General features: G+C 46.6%; 1 protein-coding gene across 7 annotated transcripts in view; it reads right to left on the bottom strand.

The window, feature by feature from the left end:
• The window catches only part of rab27a (RAB27A, member RAS oncogene family), a 121,175-nt gene extending 102,012 nt beyond the window's left edge, over positions 1-19,163 (bottom strand). For 2 of the 7 annotated variants that reach the window (XM_085968777.1, XM_085968783.1), the window contains exon 1: positions 19,017-19,162. The gene's annotated coding sequence lies outside the window, so the exon portion shown is untranslated. The other 5 variants (XM_085968785.1, XM_085968780.1, XM_085968778.1 and 2 more) reach the window with 5 other exon arrangements.
• Between the last annotated feature and the right edge of the window lie 562 nt (positions 19,164-19,725).

Genomic DNA, 19,725 nt, shown 5'->3' with positions numbered 1-19,725 from the left:
AATCCTTCTCGGAGCCCGATTTACATTGTAGAGTTAGGACAGGAGATAGCAACCCATTTTAGCTGCCTCATTTGCATTAATTAAAAAAAAACCTCAACAAGCTTAAAATATAAAACAACTGAAATGCCACACTACAGAAAGTAGGAAGTGTTTGGTTTAGGGAGCGTGGATATTTTGATTCGTCAATAACCCCAAGAGCCAAATCAGCTTGTATAGTAGACTGCAGATATACAGCTCAATGGTTTTGTTGGAACAGATGGAATGTGTACATCCCAGCTGAGCCAATAGTTGGAGCCAATGGGAAGTGTTTGTACATATACTTCAAACATTGAAGGGCGGGCCAGGGAAACCTTCAACTGACAAGCAGGGAAGACTCCAGATTTTGGTGTTTTTAAAAAAAAATGGAATGAGTTCTGGTCATTACACCAAACAAAACAGGTGCCTCAAGAAGCTCCTTCAGAGAGTTTGTCTTTCTACAAAAAAAATGTCGTATCATTGAACATTTAAAAAAAAAGTCAGTCATTCAACTCAATATTGTCCATGGTTCTATTGTTGTCATAGCACACAAAACCACCAAATCAATTCACAGACTTACTGGGGGAAAGGAGGGTGAACTTCAGAATTACCTGGAAGACTCTGGTGAAGATTGGGCCTAGAGACACAAGACCTAGAAAGAAAGGGGACAGTAAGACAAATACTGAAAGCTTACTCTCTTCGCCCCTCCCTTTCCCCAGTAAATTCTCCACATAACTCAATCCTAACAGACTGGAATTGAGTTAAGCTGCCATTGGGCTGGATTTTGCCATTGGGGGCGGGTCAGGTGGTCAGCGGTTCCCGCTCCCGCCTCCGATGTCAGGCGGGATAATTTAGCGATTTTGCTTTAATTGGGCACGTGATTCCCAACTTGTGCAAACCCCTGGCCCAAAAAGAGTCTTTTGGTCCTGAAACTCACCTCTGTCGTTTATGCAGCTGCATTTAAGGCCTGCGAGCAGCGTTGGTTCATTTTCTGCCTTAGAACTTTTATGTGGGATTCTAAGGGATTTGTGCTGTGGAGATGTCAACTTCAAGGCCCAAGGCCACACCCTGGTTTGATGAGGACTCCCTCCATGCTCTGGTGGAGAGAGCCAGAGCTCAAAGAGGTGGTTTCCTTCCTCTGGGAGGAAAAAACCTCCCCAGCAGACCAAAGCTGTGTGGCTGCAAGTGGCACAGGAGGTCAGTGCAATATCAATGTGCAGCAGAACCTGGCTGCAGTGCAGAAAGACGTTTCATGACCTTCATCACACAGGAAAAGTGAGTATATCACCATAACCCTCAAATCTGCTCCCCATCACCAGCACTCTTCATTGTCAACCTCCTCCTCCATATCCCACTTGACCCTTACACCCTTAAATATTCCCTCTCTCTCTCTCTCTATGTACACATTCACTTAACTACAGGAAACTTTCTGGTATCCAGCACGGACGGGACCGACGTGGTGCCGGTTCAGCAACAATTCCGGATAACCGAACACTATAGTGAAAGATACGGACCTCAGAGCTCCGTATGAAGCAACAAACCCTGTTGGCTTCAGAAGAACGGCCACAAGTTGCAAGCGTCTCTGTAGCTTAGCAACAGCTGCAGCCAAACCCTGGCCTTCCTCAATTTGTTGCTGTGCAAGTAATAAAAGTTATAAAAAAGTTAGCTGAAACAGACTCCTGAATTTTGCCGGTTAACCAACATTTCCGGTTATTTAGGGGCCGGTTAATCGAAAGTTTCCTGTATTCGACTATGCAGCCCTCACATCCCATCACTGCGATGCTATGACAACTTACAACACACAGGGTGGGCCCTTTGTCTCCTTCGAAGCATCTATGCTATGGATTCTCTACACTCAAGTCCATCATTCTCACTCCACTTGTGTCCCTCACTGCAGGAAAAGAGCCCACAATAAGAGGGAAAGGGCGAAGACAGGAGGAGGGCCACCCTCAATAGCCCAGCTCACCAGCGCGGAGGAGGCAGCCCTCAAGATCGTGGGAGCCGATGAGGATGTGCAAGTGGGGGATGGACAGGTGGACGCATCAGAGCAAGCTGGTGACAGAATAGTTTTGCATCTCTCATTTACATTGAGTGACTGATAAATGATTCTAATGCTCTAACAGATTGACTTATGATCTGCACAATTCCATTTGCATGCAATGTTTAGATCACATATCTAACTCTTTCCTTTACTTCCCCACAGGACCATAGACAGCCCCCCCTCCCCACTGTCCAGGAGAAACAGCCCGAGCCAGAAGACCCCTCAGAGGAAGCTGCAACCTCCGAGGGCGCAGCGTCACCAGAATTAAGTGCACCCAGCACCAGCACAGACACTCACCTCGGTGGGACCTTCGGGACAGTAGAGTTGTCACCTGGTGTATCACAGCTCACAAGTGAGCATCAGCAGATGGTGGAGACAGGGTCAGCAGTGGAGAGTCCTCGTCTGAGGCCGCAGGGCACTCCCAGCTTGGCTCAGCTGCATGTCAACCCTGTGCCTCCGGGTCCATCCAGGAGAGCGGTGATGGAACTACAGAAACAGGTGCAGGAGTCTGGCAGGTTTTGTCTCCAGGGTCAGAGTGTGGAGAGGATGGAGGAGTCCATCGCTAGCATGAGCAAAGCCTTTGTGGAGGCATTGGAGCATGAACGCATCACCACAGAAAGGATGGCAACCTCCGTGGAAAGGATGGCTACGGCCATGGAGGAGCAAAGTTGCCAGGGTTTTGAAAACATGGTCATTGTTCAGAATAGACTGACAACTCTGGAGGAGCGATGGGCAGCTATTGGGCAGAGAAACCAGAGCTTCATGGAAGTCCTCTGGAGTAGAACTGCCAGTGCAGAAATGGATCCTCATGGCCCCCCTGAAGTGCAGCAAGGTGCGGTCAAGCCACTTGCTAGCTCTGAAGTGGGGGCTGACCCATGAGAGGGATGTTGGTGGCAGACAAGGAGGAAGTGGGGGCTCCTCTCCAAGAGCTCACTCCTATGCCACTGCGGAGCCCTGGGTCAGCATCCCACCAGAGTCCTCACCCAACTGAGATGGGCATCTCAGCCTCTGCACAGCCGCAGGAGCAGCAGACTGTTGGCGAGCCCTCACAGGCTCGCAACCCCAGAGGACGCCCGCCAAAGGTGTCGAGGCAGGAGCACAAGAAAGTGAGCAAGGGGCCTCCACATCTGCTGAAGCCACAGGGGGAAGCACCACATAAGAGCACACGTGAGAGGAAGATAAAGCACAAGTAGTCACAAGGGTCGTCACTTAGGTGTTCTGTTGTATTTAATTGTGAAATGCCATCTTTACTGAATGTTATAAAATGAGTTGATGGCAAACTGTTGAAGTTGTGGGCTGTGTCATTTCACAAATGGGACTTCCACATTGAGGGCTCAGGGTGACTTGGAACTGTCAGTATGGTGGTCAGAGTGATAGGAAGCCATAGGTTCTTGTCCATTGTTGGTGTGGTAAGGTAAGGTGTGAACCAAATGTGTTTGATTGGGCAGCCTAAGCAAATCTGGCCAAGATCAGTGCATCCCGGGCAGCAATGTTCTTGCGTGCTGCTGCCGCGCCTCCCAAGGTCTTCGTTCTCGCTCTCCACCTCCTTTTTATCCTCATGAGGAGGCTATACGCTGAGCCACTTGTCCCTCAGACAGCTGCAAGCCACGATGCTGTGCGAGGTTGTGAAGTGCACAACAGACCACGACGATTCTGGAGACCCTGGCTGCTGAGTACTGCAGGGCTCCGCTTGATCTATCAAGGCGTTTGAATCACATCTTCAGCAAGCCGATGGTTTCTCGATAATGTATCTGGTCGAAATGGGGCTGGAGTTGTAGCACTCCTCAGCTTCATTGGATGGCCTCCTGAATGAAGTCATTAGCAACATCTTCAGGGGATAGTCCTTGTCTCCAAGTAGCCATCCGCAAAGTTGGTTTGGCAGACTGAAGAGCAGAAGCACACTAGACTGCTGCAGGATGAACGAGTCATGGCAACTGCCAGGGTACTTGGTGCAAACATGCAAAATTTCCTTAGTGGTTACACACCAGCTGCACGTTGAGGGAGTGGAAGCTCTTGCGGTTGACAAAAAGACCTGGATTGTGATGGGGTGCCTCAAGGGCCACATGTGTGCAGGCTACGATGCCCTGCACTCTTAGAAAGCCTGCCAAATTAGCAAATCCAACCGCATGCACGGTTACATTTGCTTGATCCTTGGAGAAGTTGATGTAATTGTGCGCAATGGCAAAGAGGGCATCGGTTACTTGTGTGATGCAAGTGTGTGCGGCCGCCTGGGAGACGCCGCTGATCCCTGGAATGAGCCTGAAGCAAAAAAGTTGAGTGCGGTGGTGACTTTTACGGCCACTGGTAAGGGGTGTCCACCTGCTCCTCTGGGCTCCAGGCCTTACTGCAGCATTGCGCAGAGGTCACCCACTACCTCTTGCGAAAGTCTCAGCCTCCTTTGGCACTGCTGCTCACTCATGTTGAGGTTGCTCATCCTCTGTCTGTAAACCTGGTTTTGAGGGGTATCTCCTGCAGCGACATGCTTTCCTGTGCTGGCACCTTCTGGCCTGTGCAGCTTCAGGTGGGTGAGCAGCAGGTTGGCGCTGCTGTTGTTCCGGGCTCTGCTGCTGCCACGGCTGGTCTTTGTCCGAATCGGAGGTCCAGGAGGAAAGGAAATAAATGATTCCCATGCTGCTGGTATATACCTCAGTTGAGGAAGTGCTCAGTCAAGGTGGGGGAGAGGGTTTTCCCAGGAGGTCAGTGGAGATGGATCTCAGCTTCAACACTTCCAAGATCAGTGGACCTGCAAAAGGTTCTCCAAGACCTGAGAAAAGAAAGTTCGGCCAGCTGCAAATGATCATTGTGGAAAACTCCCTTTTTATGGTGGCGCTGCAGCTGTTATTAAGCCAACCACTTGTCAACCTGACCGGATTAGCTGGTGTGTTCCAGGGGAGACGTGCAGCATGCGGGAAATGTGGTAAACTCTGAAAGGCCTCAAAATGGGATTAGAGGTACGTGCCTTAAGGGCCTATCCCACCACTTGAAGGCGGGACCGAAACAGAGTCTGCAAGCCTGCATTTGGGAAAGTTGCGCAGAGGCGGGTTGAAGGCAGGTTCGGAGCCTGCCGCCATTTTTTGCAACTTTCCCACCTGACCCGCCTTCTCGAGGCTGGCAAAATCCAGCCCATAGTGTCCAGGCTGGAAACCCAGCTCAGAAAAGGAAGCCAGGCATTACTTATGGTTGCGAGATCAGAAAACCAGAAACTGCTTCTTAAAGCTCCTTTTTGGGGCAGGTAGTCTTTCTACAGAAGTAGAACATTGTGGTGAACACTTTTTTTTAAATTAATGCTCATTCGAGCCCACAATATTCTCCAAGGTTCTACACTGGTTGCCATAGCAAACAATACCTCCAAATCAAGTTACAGGATGACTGAGTTGAGATGAAAGATAAAGGCTTGTATTCTGTCCAAGGGGTTGATTCTTATGAAAAGAAACATTTGAACAGGATATAGCATGACTCAGTGTCAAGCTGGAAATCTTAAACTGAAGGGCACACTAAACAGCTGATAATGCTGCATCAAGCAGTCCTCAGACACGACAAATACATTAGCCCAAGGATCTGTGTATAAGTCACGAATACGTAAAGGATCCCATTTGTGGTTTTTTTTAAACTGCAAAACAAAATGCAGAATGATCAGAAATCAGGCTCCCGTGGAGCTCCGACCCATTTGTTTAGTCATGACTAATGAAAAAAAAAGTGTCCCAGGTTTCCTAAGAGGCCTTGGCTAGTTTGAAAGGTTCCTAAACCTGATCGTACCTGGTTAAAGAAAGCATCTTCAAATACTGCTTTTTGTTTCAACAACATGTAGGTGGCCGAACATGGTTATACTGGTTTTCACACACACAAGACGTTATATTTTAAGCGCATTGGGGCGTTTTACTGCATTAAAGGCGCTATATAAATGCAAGCCGTTATATTAATTATTTCTCTTTCCCCCAAATCTTATTTTCTTCCACATTTATTTTGAGCCACTGCAAGGAGTGTCATTAGCAGTAGCGAGTTCACTGAAACAGTGACTGCCAACAAACACCTGAAGCAGATATTGTAGGTGAGCATTTCTTCAAAGGTGAGGGAGGAGACCACATCTGGTCTCACTCACCCCCGCCATGTTCTCCATTTCCTGATCTAGGCCAGTTCACTAAACACATACTGCTTTATCACAATATAGCTGTTGCTGACCCCATTGAGACTATAGTACTGGTTTACACAAATCTTAAACTAAACTGAAAGACTGAGAGCCACTATGGCCAATGTGGGCATTAAACCATCTATTTGCCACCTTGAAGCAATTTTTCAAGCCAATACAATATTTTGGGGGGAAAATTATGTGCAGACTTTGACAGTACTGAGCTTAGGCCATACTAGGAAGTTGCTGGAGGGGGGCAGAAAGATTAGGTACTTTGTTCAAGTCCCACTCCAGAGACCTCATTTAGGCTGGCACTCCAGTACCAAACTAAGAGACCCTGCAGTGTCAGAAGTGCCGTCTTTTGGAGGAGACCCTCCGAGTTGGCCGTAAATTTCCCGTGGCACTGTCGATAAGTCAGGAGAGTTCTCCCCAATGTCCTGGCCAATATCACTAGAACAGATTATCTGATCATCAACTCATTGCGGTTTGTGGGAGCTTGCTGTGCGCAAATTGGCTGCTGTGTTTCCTACATTACAGCAGCGACTAAACTTCAAAAAAGTACTTCATTGGCTGCGAAGCACGTTGGAGCATCCTAAAGTTGTGAAGGCATAAATGCAAGTCCCGCTTTCCCCCCCCCCACCTTTCCAATCCAAATTTAGCTTGTTCTGATGGATATTCTGCCTTTTATTTCAGCAAAAATCTCTGCAATTGGGCTCATTGTTACTAAACAACAGTCACTGAAGTTTAAATTCTAGCCTTGTTATCTAGAACTCGCCTCCTTGCTCAAAAGGCAGATTTTGTTTTCCTCCTTGAAGTACCCAAACATTCAGAATGCAATCAAAACAAAGGCAAAGGGCAAAATCTTCACTTGTCAAACTAAATTTTACAGAGTGACCAAGTTATGCTGCAAGTCATTATTAAGACTTTAGCATCAACAGGGTGTCATTAGAGGGCCGAGGGAAATTCACCACCTTTTCGAAGCCCCACCAGCTCAGGGTGGAGGATGGTGGGTGAGAGATTAGGACCTTAACAGAGGAAATTAATCGGCTTAGGGAGGGAAAGTCAGGACAGGAACTTGTAAAGAGATTTGAAGCGGTGACTCAGTCACATTTTGTTATGTCTAAGGATGTAAAAGAACTGGGGCGAAGGCACTGGGTTCACAAGTTAAGACCTTTGCATTAAGAATCAGAAATCAATGCCTCAGCGCCTCAACCCAGTTCAACTATAGCCGAGCGGTCATCAACCAGGGTTTAAAAGCAATGCTAGTTTCAGTTGGTCATCTAGTGAAAGCTTTTAGCTCCATTACCAGCGACGGCGTGAAAAATTTAAATATAAAAAAAGTCAGCTTTGCATTTCATTATAAGGGCATTTTAAATGTGAGCATAAAAAAAAAGCCACTAACTTTTTTTTCAAAGTCTAGAAAAATTATTTGCATATACAAAGCTGAGGGGTAATATGCTGCTCATCTTTGTTTGCCAGGTTTCAAGTAGTCATACCCAAAGGACAACATGAAAGCACGTTGTTATATACAACCCGTCAAAAATAGTGTCATTAAATTAAAAGCACATCTGTGCATCGATTCCCATCAAACAACTGCAGAAGGCAAGAACAGTAGATGCTTGGACACCATTTTGAGACTTGAGAGATCAGGGGCATATAGACAGAGTGTCCTTACACAGTCCAGCCAACGAGCGCTAGCTGGACACCTTATACTGACCAGCAGACTGAATTCTATGCCTTGTACCAGAAGTAAAAACTTATTTTCACAGGTAATCTGGTCACTGTAGTGGCTCAGAAGGGTACTTTCTTGTCCCAGTGGAAACATATTCATACAGGAGCACATCATTCAGCAAAAGACAACATGTAGTTTCCTGATGTTCTTATACTTACATTGTTAGCCAAGAGAACTATTTGCCAGGATGTGTTAAGAAACTGCACCAGGCAAGATAAGATTCACATGCACAACTCTATTGTTCGAGAGAGAGAGAGAGGGAGAGGGGGAAGTTCTCTTGCCAGCTTCATCTGATAATTGGTGGCTTCTTTCAATAGCAGCAGCACTGGAAAGTGAATAAGGCAACATTACTGCCTCCAGAGCTGGAAAGCAAACAAGGCAACATTACTGCCTCCAGTGCTGCACACCCATCTAAATATACTGTTTGAACTAATTAGCACATTTACAGCAAGCAGCTTGAGTACTCAGCCTGATCAAGGGATGAAATGCAGTTCCCCCAATCTATGGCCTGCACAAGCTTTTACCTGAAGCTTTGGACATAGTTCAGGAGGGGCAGGGTAGTCCAGGAATTTGTAAAATGTAAACCGATCACCAAAAGTCTGCTTTTCTCCCACCTCCCTTCATGGAAAGCCATTTCCTCTCTTTCCTCCACCCCCCCCAAACAACACTGTTTTCTGAAGTGGCTGTGTTATTGATGTGGCTTTGTTAGAGGTTTTCAATGATGTTCAAAAAAAAATACAACACAAGTCATTCTGATAAAACATGGCAATCCGAGAAGTACAAAGAGCTTGCTCGCAGTTCCAGCACAATAATCTATTATAATATATAGTCTCTGCGCCAAAGCATTCCACAGAACCAGCAAATCAGCATTTTAAATATGAAATAAGCTCTTTAGTGTCTCAAGGTGAGGAATATTCATGCAGAGGAACAGAATTCTTCCCATTTCAGTTACCCAGTATCAGCATCAAGGGTGTGCCCAACAAGGGAGGGGACTTAGTTTTAGGGAATGAAGCTGGGCAGGTAGAAGGTGCATCAGTGGGGGAGCATTTTGGTGCTAGTGACCATAATTCTGTTAGATTTCAAAGGTAGTTAATGGAAAAGGACAAGGATAGACCAGGAATTAAAATTCTAAATTGGGGAAAAGCAAATTTTGCTAAGCTCAGTGGGGATTTAGCCATAGTAGACTGGAAACAGGTAAATCAGTGTCAGAGCAGTGGGAGGCATTCAAGGAGGCGATCCGGAGGGATCAGACCAAACATGTGCCCTTAAAAGAAAAAAGGTGGGGCTAACAAATCTAGAGCCCCCTGGATGTCTAGAGACATACAGGGTAGGATAAAGAAAAAGAGGCGTATGACTGATAGAGGGCTAAATACTCCAGAATCTTTAGAGGAGTACAGAAAGTGCAGGGGTGCAATTAAAAAGGATATTAGGAAAGCAAAGAGAGAGCATGAAAAATTCTTGGCAAGTAAAATCAAGGAAAACCCAAAGATGTTTTATAAATATATTAAGAGTAAGAGGATAACTAAAGAAAGGGTAGGGCCTATTAGAGATCATGAGGGTAATGTGTGTGGAGGCAGGAGACGTTGGTAGGGTTCTTAATGAATACTTTGCGTCTGTTTTCACAAAGGAGGGGCGAAGCAGACATTGCTATCAGGGGGAGGAGTGTGAAATATCAGATGAAATAAACAGTGAGAGGGGAAGTATTAAGGGGTTTAGCAAGTGGATAAATCCCCAGGCCTGGATGAAATGTATCCCAGGCAGTTAAGCAAAGCAAAAGAGGAAATAGCAGAGGCCCTGACCATCATTTTTCAATCCTCTCTGGCTTCAGGTGTGGTGCCAGAGGACTGGAGGATTGCTAATGTGGTACCCTTGTTTAAAAAGGGAGAAAAGGATAGACCAAGTAATTACAGGCCAGTCAGCCTAACCTCGGTGGTGGGAAAATTATTGTAAAGAATTCTGAAGGGCAGGATAAATCTTCATTTAGAAAGACATGGATTAATCAAGGATAGTCAGCACGGATTTGTTAAGGGAAGGTTGTGTCTGACAAACTTGATTTAATTTTTTGAGGTGGTAACAAGGAGGGTAGATGAGGGTAGTGCGTTTGATGTAATGTATATGGAGTTTAGCAAGGCTTTTGAGAAGGTTCCACATGGCAGACTGGTCACGAAGTTAAAAGCCCATGGGATCCAGGGCAAAGTGTCAAGTTGGATTCAAAACTGGCTCGGAGACAGGAAGCAGAGGGTAATGGTTGATGGGTGTTTTTGTGACTGGAAGGCTGTTTCCAGTGGGGTTCCACAGGGCTCAGTACTAGGTCCCTTGCTTTGTGGTATATATCAATGATCTTGACTTGAATATAGGGTATGATTAAGAAGTTTGCAGGGGATACTAAAATCAGCTGTGTGGTTGATACTGAAGAAGGAAGCTGTAGACTGCAGGAAGATATCAATAAATTGGTCAGGTGGGCAGAACAGTGGTAAATGGAATTCAATCCAGAGAAGTGTGAGGTAATGCGTTTGGGGAGGGCTAACAAGGAAAGGGAATACACATTAAGTGTTAGGACACCGAGTAGTGTAGAGGAACAAAGGGACCTTGGAGTGCATGTCAAATCAAATCAACTTTTTATTGTCATTGTTAGTGCACAAGTGCAGTACAACAAAATGTAGGCTTGCGGCTCCCGAGAGTGTACATTTGGCTTAAGACATTTAAACATTCAACATACATTTGGCTTGTAGTATATTAACATAAATATGACCATAATAAAGTGCATTGGCAGATGTGCAGGCTTTAGAGTTTATTTGTGGAGTTCAGTAGGATGACAGCCCTGGGAAAGAAGCTGTTCCTAAATCTGGTCGTACGGGTGCGAATGCATCTGTAGCGTCTCCCAGATGGTAGGAGGGCGAACAGACTGTGGCTGGGGTGGGTAGGGTCTTTGATGATGGACCGTGACCTCCGTAGACAGCGTTTCTGGTATATGTGCTCTATGGTCGGTAGCCGGGTGCCGGTAATGCGTTGGGCAGTTTTGACTACCCGCTGCAGGGCTTTCCGGTCATAGTAGCTACAGCTGCCATACCATACTGTGATACAGTTTGTCAGGATGCTCTCTATAGTGCAGCGGTAAAAGTTAGAGAGGATCAGGGGTGACAGATCACATCCCTTCAGCCTCCTTAAGAAATATAGGCACTGCTGGGCCTTCTTCACCAGAGAGGTGGTGTTGAGATGTCCACAGATCCCTGAAGGTAGCAGGCCAAGTAGATAAGGGGTTAAGGTGGCATATGGATTGCTTGCCTTTATTAGCCGTGGCATAGAATACAAGAGCAGGGGAGCTATGCTTCAACTGTATAAAACACTAGTTAGGCCTCAGCTAGAGTACTGCGTGCAGTTCTGGTCACCACATTACAGGAAAGACACAGACACAGAAACCCCACAGTGCAGATAGAGGCCATTTCGGCCCATCGAGCCTGCACCGACACATATCCCACTCTATCCCCGTAACCCCACGTATTTAATCCCCCTAACACTAAGGGTCAATTTATCATAGCCAATCAACCTAACCTGCACATCTTTGGACTGTGGGAGGAAACCGGAGCACCCGGAGAAAACCCACGCAAACACGGGGAGAATGTGCAAACTCCACACAGTCACCTGAGGCCAGATTTGAACCCGGGTCCCTGGCGCTGTGAGGCAACAGTGCTAACCACTATGCCACCGTGCTGCCCCGAAAGATGTGATTGCACTAGAGAGGGTACAGAGATTTACAAGGATGTTGCCGGGAGTAGAGAATCTTAGCTGTGAGGAAAGACTGGATCTGTTTTCCTTGGAACGGATGAGGCTGAGGGGAGACATTTGAGGTGTATAAAATTATGAGGGGCACAGATAAAGTGGATACAGAGGACCTATTTCCCTTAGCAGAGGGGTCAAAAACCAGGGGGCACAGATTTAAAGTAATTGGTGGAAGGTTTAGAGGGGATTTGAGGGGAAATTTCTTCAACCAGAGGGTTGTGGGGGTCTGGAACTCACTGCCTGAAAGGGTGGTAGAGGCAGGAACCCTAACCACATTTAAAAAGTATTTGGACGTGCAATTGGGATGCTCTAACCTGCAGGGCTACGGACCAAGAGCTGGGAAGTGGGATAAGGCTGGATAGCTCTTTTGTTGGCCGGCACGGACACGATGGGCCAAAATGGCCTCTTTCCGTGCTGTAACTTTCTATGCCCATGTCAGATACAGCACAGCCAAATGCTGAGGAAAGCTCCCTTTACTCTGCCCCAACCTCAAGGGTCCTTTCCCTAGCTTCTCTCCTATAAACACCATCTCATTTTGGTCTCCTAACCACATTGGTTTTATCAATGCTCTGAAGCACACATGTGCATGGTTGTTATATATTCCCTTCAAATTAGCAGCCTGAATAATTATGCATGAATGCTCCACAACTCAACACCCTATCTGCCTCCTACAGCTAACAGTTACACCTCCCCACTGTGAGCAACCTCAGTGTATCCGCTGAAGCAACAGTAAATCAATAACATGTCAGTGGAACTTTTACTTCCAATGCAAATTCTTCATTGTAACTAAACCATTGTCCATTACGATCATTTATCCTGGAGAGCAGTGGCTCTCCTAATCGCTGGGATAAACTATTGGGGACGCGGTGGGTGGGGGGCTGGAAGGGAAGGGGTTCCCACTCATTTATCCATTTATAATTCTTCAAAATATTTAGTAAAGGTATTCTTAATTCACGTTCATCCCACACTTTTGAGGCTGCACTGAGTCAATATGGGCATCGACCTGTGAAATGGTATTCCAGCTAGCTCCCCTTTCAGTACACACACTAGCATACTGCTGGACCAAGAGGGAATAAGAGGAGTCTGGTTGGTGCAGTGCTGAACCCGCAACCAGTTAGAACCATTACTTGCTTACCTTCTGCATTGGCAAAGGTAGGAATTGTACAGGGGAGGTATTTTCATATCCTTTCTCCTCCTCCACCACCACTGTTGTGAAGATTGAATTATTGAAGTTTTAGTTCATTTTCCCTGGCTCATGGTGACCCACCATTTTGGGATCCCCAAATTCAGCAGAGCTGAGGAGAGCAGTGCCCAGCATTTATTGTCCATCCCTAATTGCTCGAGAAGGTGGTGGTTAGCTGCCTTCTTCAACCACTGCAGTCCGTGTGGTGAAGATACTGCCACAGTGCTATTAAGGAGGGAGTTCCAGGATTTTGACCCAGCGGCGATGAAGGATCGGTGATATACTTCGAAGTCAGGATGGTGCACGACTTCACAGAATCACAGAAACCCCAGTGCAGATAGAGGCCATTTCGGCCCATCGAGCCTGCACCGACACATATCCCACCCTATCCCCGTAACCCCACGTATTTAATCCCCCTAACACTAAGGGTCAATTTATCATAGCCAATCAACCTAACCCGCACATCTTTGGACTGTGAGAGGAAACCGGAGCACCCGGAGGAAACCCACGCAAACACGGGGAGAATGTGCAAACTCCACACAGACAGTCGCCCGAGGCCGGATTTGAACCCGGGTCCCTGGCGCTGTGAGGCAACAGTGCTAACCACTATGCCACCGTGAGGAGAACTTGGAGGTGGTGGTGTTCCCATGCACCTGCTGCCCTTGTCCTTCTAGGTGGTAGAGGTTGCGGGTTTGGGATGTGCTGTCAAAGAAGCCTTGGTGAGTTGCTGCAGTGCATCTTGTAGATGGTACACACTGCAGCCACGGTACGCCGGTGGTGGAGGGAGTGAATGTTTAAGGTGGTGGATGGGGTGCCAATCAAGCGGGCTGCTTTGTCCTGGATGGAGTTGAGCTTCGAGTGTTGTTGGAGCTGCACTAGGGTTGCGAAGGGGTGGAAAGTTTCCGGTAAATTTCTGGAAATTTTCCATGGGAAGTTTTTAGCTTGGGAATTTTGCCCAAAAAAGCACATGCAAGCATAATATTGTTTTGGTTTTTTGTATTTTTCACTTTTTTCCCCCCCACAGGTCCTTTCTTAAAATTACTAAGAGATGGAATCTTAATTATTAAAAGGAATTTCTTAAGCAATATATGTTTATCTTCTTACTTGGCTTATTTTATTTTAGATGGGTCTTTTTTGTGGGGTTCAATAAAGTTCAAAATTATAACCTATATATAAAGTTTTGAAAGCCTGTTTTTATCTGTATGGAACAGTATGTCTATTTTGATGACAAACATAATAAGGGTCAGAGACAAAAACCATCAGTGTGCAAAAAAAACTCAAAATTCCCAAGGAAGGTTTCCTCTTAAAAATTCCCAGAATTTTGCAACCCTAAGCTGCACTCATCCAGCCAAGTGGAGAGTATTCCATCACACTCGACTTGTGCCTTGTAGATGGTGGAAAGGCTTTGGGGAGTCAAGAGGTGAGACACTCGTGACAGAATGCCCAGCCTCTGACCTGCTCTTGTTGCCACAGTATTTATGTGGCTGGTCCAGTTAAGTTTCTGGTCAATGGTGACCCTCAGGATGTTGATGGTGGGGGATTCGGCGATGGTAATACCGTTGAATGTCATGGGGAGGTGGTTAGACTCTCGCTTGTTGGAGATAGTCACTGCCTGGCAACTGGAGCCAGTTAGTAACTATTCTCAGCTAAAATACTTCCAAAAATCAGCAGCCAAAATAGTAAAGGACGTCAATCAATTATTTCCAAGGCAGCCATTCACTTATGGGCCCTACAGTTGACTTCAGCTTAACAGTACTCACTAAGCAAAGAGACCTTAACTGGATTAGAAAATATACTATTCGCATGGGAGGGAGGAAGTAATTTAAGTACACCAACACCACCACTTGCATTCTTTAAATTACGGTCAGCCACAGGTTGCCTGGAAACTACAGCACCAAACCTTAAACCAGCAACAAATCATGGGCTTGTCGGACAGCTCAGCAAACAGCGGAGCCACATGCACGTTAGCAGATCTCTGCTGGGTCAATGGTAGGGACAGAGCGATCAGGCTGAAGCTCCTGGTTTGGGGCACCAGAGGCAGGAGGTAAAGAAAGAAAAACTAACATCACTGTCCAGTTCCCAAATGGAACTATGCATGTGTGGGGACATCAGATTTGGATTGGCAGACCCTTGCGTTAATGGCCCGGATTTTGTGTTAAGCAGAACAGTGAGGCTACCAGCACTCACTTATTATGGAGTAAATCGGACAGCAACTTCCATCGGCCGCACATGTACAGTTAAAGGTGGAAATCAGGAAGTTGCTGTCCGATTTTCCCTACTCCTCCACAAGCTTTGTAACACCAGTTCCTCACCAAAAGACTCGGCATTTGAAGTACTTACCCACTAAACACAGCAGAAAAAGTTTAGAGCTTGTGCATTCAGGTGTAAGTGAATTTTTAATAGCCTGATAAATCTTAATTACTGCCAAACAACCTCTCTGGCACTGAAAATTAACTTACAAGTGTGGAGCCTCATGCCTTCAAATTTTAATTATTGTTGGCGATTTTAAAAAAATTTAAATGATTTACTTTTTCTTTGTCTCTTATCTAGCTCTTAATCACATCTTTCTTTCCCCTCATTTTATTTTGCTTTCTGTGCATTTTAGATTGAATTAACTATTCTAATTTATACATCCTGGTTTGGACTCTGCATGTCTGAGGATTCTTCAACCCGATTAGTTGAGGAGACCCACTGATTCTTACCCTGCTCTCTCACACCACAGATCCCCTGTAGAGGGCGCCACGCTCAAAAAGGATCTCAAGTAGTCATAAGTTCTGCTCAAAAGCCCATGAAAAGTCTCTCGGCAGCTGTAAGCGTAGTGGACAGCTGGCGCCATTGCTTCGTCACGGACTGAAAAAAATCCAGGCCAATGTCTTCAGTGTCCGGCACGGACGCGATGGGCCGAATGGCCTCCTTCTGTGCCATTATGACTCTGCCTCTTCAGAACAGTAGAGCTAAACATTGAATACAGTAGATTGGAATATTGAATCATCATCTTCTTAAGACAGTCCCTCAGAACCGAGGATGACTTGCTTCAACATTAAAAATGAGTTCTCAGGTGACTGATGAGTCCAATGCAGGACCTACAGTCGCTGTCACATGTGGGGCAGACGGTGGGTGAAGGGGCGGGTGGGTGGGGTGCTTGGGTTGACGTGCGCTCCTTGCGCTTGCTCCCGGTGAAGAGACCGAGGTGTTCGGCGCCTTCCCGGATGCTTCTCCTCCACTTCGTACGGTCTTGGGTCAGGGATTCCCAGGTGTCGGTGGGGATGTTACACTTTTTGAAGAAGGCTTTGAGGGTGCCCTTGAAGCGTTTCCTCTGCCCACCTGGGGCTCTCTTGCCGTGTCGGAGCTCAGAGTAGAGCGCTTGTTTTGGGAGACTCCCAAATATTGAATACAGTAGAGTTGAACACTGAATACAGTAATGTGGTGGTTTGTTACTGAACTAACAACCCAAGGATAGCAAGGTAGAAATTGGGCCTCGTTGCACCAATTTCACAGGTGTAACAAGGCCCAATTTCAGGGACCAACGTCCATCACCTAGGTCTTTCACGTATGCAAGGGACCCAATGCACATTTTAGGTCCTCTCAGAGAAATTGGTTAGTGGGTGGGGTCAGGTCGGCCAACCTCGTTGAGGATTCTTCAGTGGCTGCCGCAGCCAATGGAAGGGAAGTTTTTATTTAAAGAAAGTTAAAACCATCCTGTGGAGCCAGGAGGGGTACAAGTGCTCCCCTAACTCCGCAGTCATCACAATCATCATCCACCACCCCTGCCCTTCTTCCCGGGACATACCTTCGGGCTTCTGGTGGCAAGACAAGCGTCCCAGCAGGAGTCATCTTCAAGCTGCCTGTGGAGGGGCGACAGACACCAACAGTTGGCGCAAAGCAGGTTAACGAGACCCACTGAAAAGGGCCCCCAGACAAGTTTCTACCCCAACGAGTTCAAATCTCACCATGTTACATGGTGACAATGAATTCAATAAATCAGTTGTGGGCCGACACCAGAAAACAAAATGACCAAGAAAGCTGCCAGCTGGTCGTTCAAAAAAAAGTTGGTTCACTCATGATCTTCAGGACAGGGAAACCAGCCTGGCCTACACATGACTCCAGTCCCAGGCTATGTGGTTGACTTGATGCTCTGAATTGGCCCAGCAAGTCACTCAGTTCTCTACCAGCATTTCAAGGCATCAGCACCTTCATGGCAACTTGGGATGGGCAGTAAATGCAGCCTTTCCCACATCCAGAACACTTTTTTTTTTAAAGTCACAACAATTACAGTAAGGAAGGAAGCAACTTGGTCCATCATTCCTATGCCAGTGCTAACTCAACTGGGCCTGTCTACTCTAAATGAAACTTCCTTGCCCTGTGGGGAGGAAGAAAAAAGTAAGTAGACACAGAGATTTTAATCCCAGACTTAATTGGAATGTGTACTTGAGCTTCCCCAAGGAGCAACAGAGGTGGCACCTGTGGGCTGGGCTGGCTAGTGTCAATGTGGGAGGGTAATTATAATAAAATATTTAAAACACGTCATGTGGAGTGGTGCAAGGCAAGCGAGCTGTTAATGAGGAATAATAGCCCGGTTACCTGTTGCGACACAGCCACTGCTGTAAAAATCAGTGACGGGGACAGAAATGTTCTCATTCCCATCAGTGCTCATTCATCTCCAGCCAGAAAGAGCCACAGTCGCTTCAAGAAATGTTTTAATGAATGGCTCCCCAACCCTTTTGTTTCCACCATGCTGCTGCTCGCTGTACAATAGAAAACTAGTGTAAAAACATGAACAAAAGTTGGTTAATGTCAACCGGCTTCTCTCTCACACACACACACACACATTTTAAATATATGAAAGTGAAAATTTGTTCAATACTAAAGTCTGTGAAAAACATACTGCTGAACACATGGTCTGTGGGGAGTGTAGTCAACCCTGCATCTTAAGCAGGTCAGATGCGAGTGTTAAACAACTTTATGAGCACTGGTTTGCAATGTTCCAAAGTGTTTCCAGATCCAGGTCTCAGGGAAAGCAATAATCCAGATATTTGGGGTGGTCAGAAAGTACAAACATATTAAAATTTCCCCCAGGAAAAGACCAGCTGGTCCATCAAGCCTGCCCCACACCTCATGATGGCTAGAGCATCATGAGTGGACACTTCCTAACCCCACACCCCCCCCCCCACCCCTGTAACAGACAGATCCCTTCTGGGGGATCTTTAATACTGCTCAAAGCCTATGACTTTAAAAGGAGAGTTTTTCACATGAAACCAGGTTCCAAATATTAAACTTCCATATGGATGACCACCTTACTTAGAAGACACAACAAATCATTACAGAAAGGCTGAGTGTTGAGAAAATGTCAGAAACCAGCTTATTAGGTTCTTCTATAAAACAGAGTAATGGATGGTTAGGCCAATATTGCAAACCTGTCGAGTGCTCTACATTTTTGGACTGGCGTGGCTGTCCTTTCTCTCCCCTGCCCTCCCCAAATTAACTAGGCGTGTGTCATCAGGGGAGTTGGCCTGACACACATGTGCAACAGGTTAGCTAGCATGCGACGACACGAACCGAGAAATGTCCGCATGCAAAAGTTTGCATGCGGGATTGGAGCGGGGTAAAGGCACCAAGTGTGCATGTAACTCACTGGTTCAAAGTCTCGGTGTGATCTGGTGCAGGGTGCTGGGGTTAGACTGCAGCCAATACAGCCACTCGGTGACTCTTTGCACTGGCACTGAACAACTTACAGGAGCGGCAGTAAAGTGCGAGACTGGCCTGTCCGGATTCTGGGGACTGGTGGGGGGAGGAACAGGAGGTCCAGGTTAAAAAGTGCAGCATAAAAAAAAACACACACACCGCGCTGCAATAGGTGACTGGCACAGCCCGCGTCATTCTTAGCTCGTACAAACCTCTTCAGGTCGGAAGGTTGTGCGTGAATGAGCAAAAAACACAAAAGGTGTTTTTCAGATTGTTGCATTTTATACAGATATCACCGGGAATTTTTTAACCAGACAAAATTTGCAAAACAGAGAGATTGAATAATTGCAGCAACAAAAAAACTCAATTAAACTTAATTAAAACCTTTCGAGAACGTTAAATCCTGCAAGCGTCTAATAAATAACATTGAAAAATAGGCAAACTGCCTTGGACTTACTGTCCCTGTCGATGTTGCTGAGCCCGGACTGAACCAAGTTCACTCACTGGTTACACCCGGAAACGGCCGGAGCTGCGAAAACTTGCATTTAAATGCACTTCAATTAACCTCACATCCTTCCTCTTTTTTTTTGGGTAGGGGGGGGGGGTGTAAAGCGGTCTTCGCCGTCAGTACAACATCACTTCCCGTAACACGGCTCCTCCTCTCCGCTCCGACAGCAGCCGTGCCTTAGCAACCAGTCCAGGAGGAAGCCTGTGGCTGATGAGCTCAGACCCTCCGTCTGCAGGGCTGCCTCCTCAGGCGGAATAGCAGCATCGGGCTCACACACTGCTGCTCCTCCAACACGTCCACTAGACCTTATTCAGATTTCCAAACCGTTTTCTTTTTATATAGTGTAGCCCACTGCTAGCAGTGAAATTGTGTTTGCCATAATAAGTTGATGTTCTGGAGGGCATGATCAGGGATGGTCTCAGAGTATCTGTTCCAGAGAGATTTGTGCAGCTGCTTTTCGCAGATGAGGTGCCATCAGTGCCTCACCTGGGGATCCAATTCTTCTCTTCTTAGGCAGTCCCTCGGAACCGAGGATGACTTGCTCCCACATTAAAAGTGAGTTCGCAGGTGACTGATGAGTCCAGTGCGGGTCCTACAGTCTCTGTCACAGGTGGGGCAGACGGTGGTTGAAGGGGCGGGTGGGTGGGGTGCTTGGGTT

Source organism: Somniosus microcephalus, chromosome 27 (assembly GCF_052327205.1).
Source record: "Somniosus microcephalus isolate GS21.2 chromosome 27, FLI_Smic_1.0, whole genome shotgun sequence".
Lineage (NCBI taxonomy): Eukaryota > Metazoa > Chordata > Chondrichthyes > Squaliformes > Somniosidae > Somniosus > Somniosus microcephalus.
The sequence above is the reverse complement of the archived record's forward strand: the minus strand, read 5'-3'. Positions and strand labels throughout refer to the sequence as shown.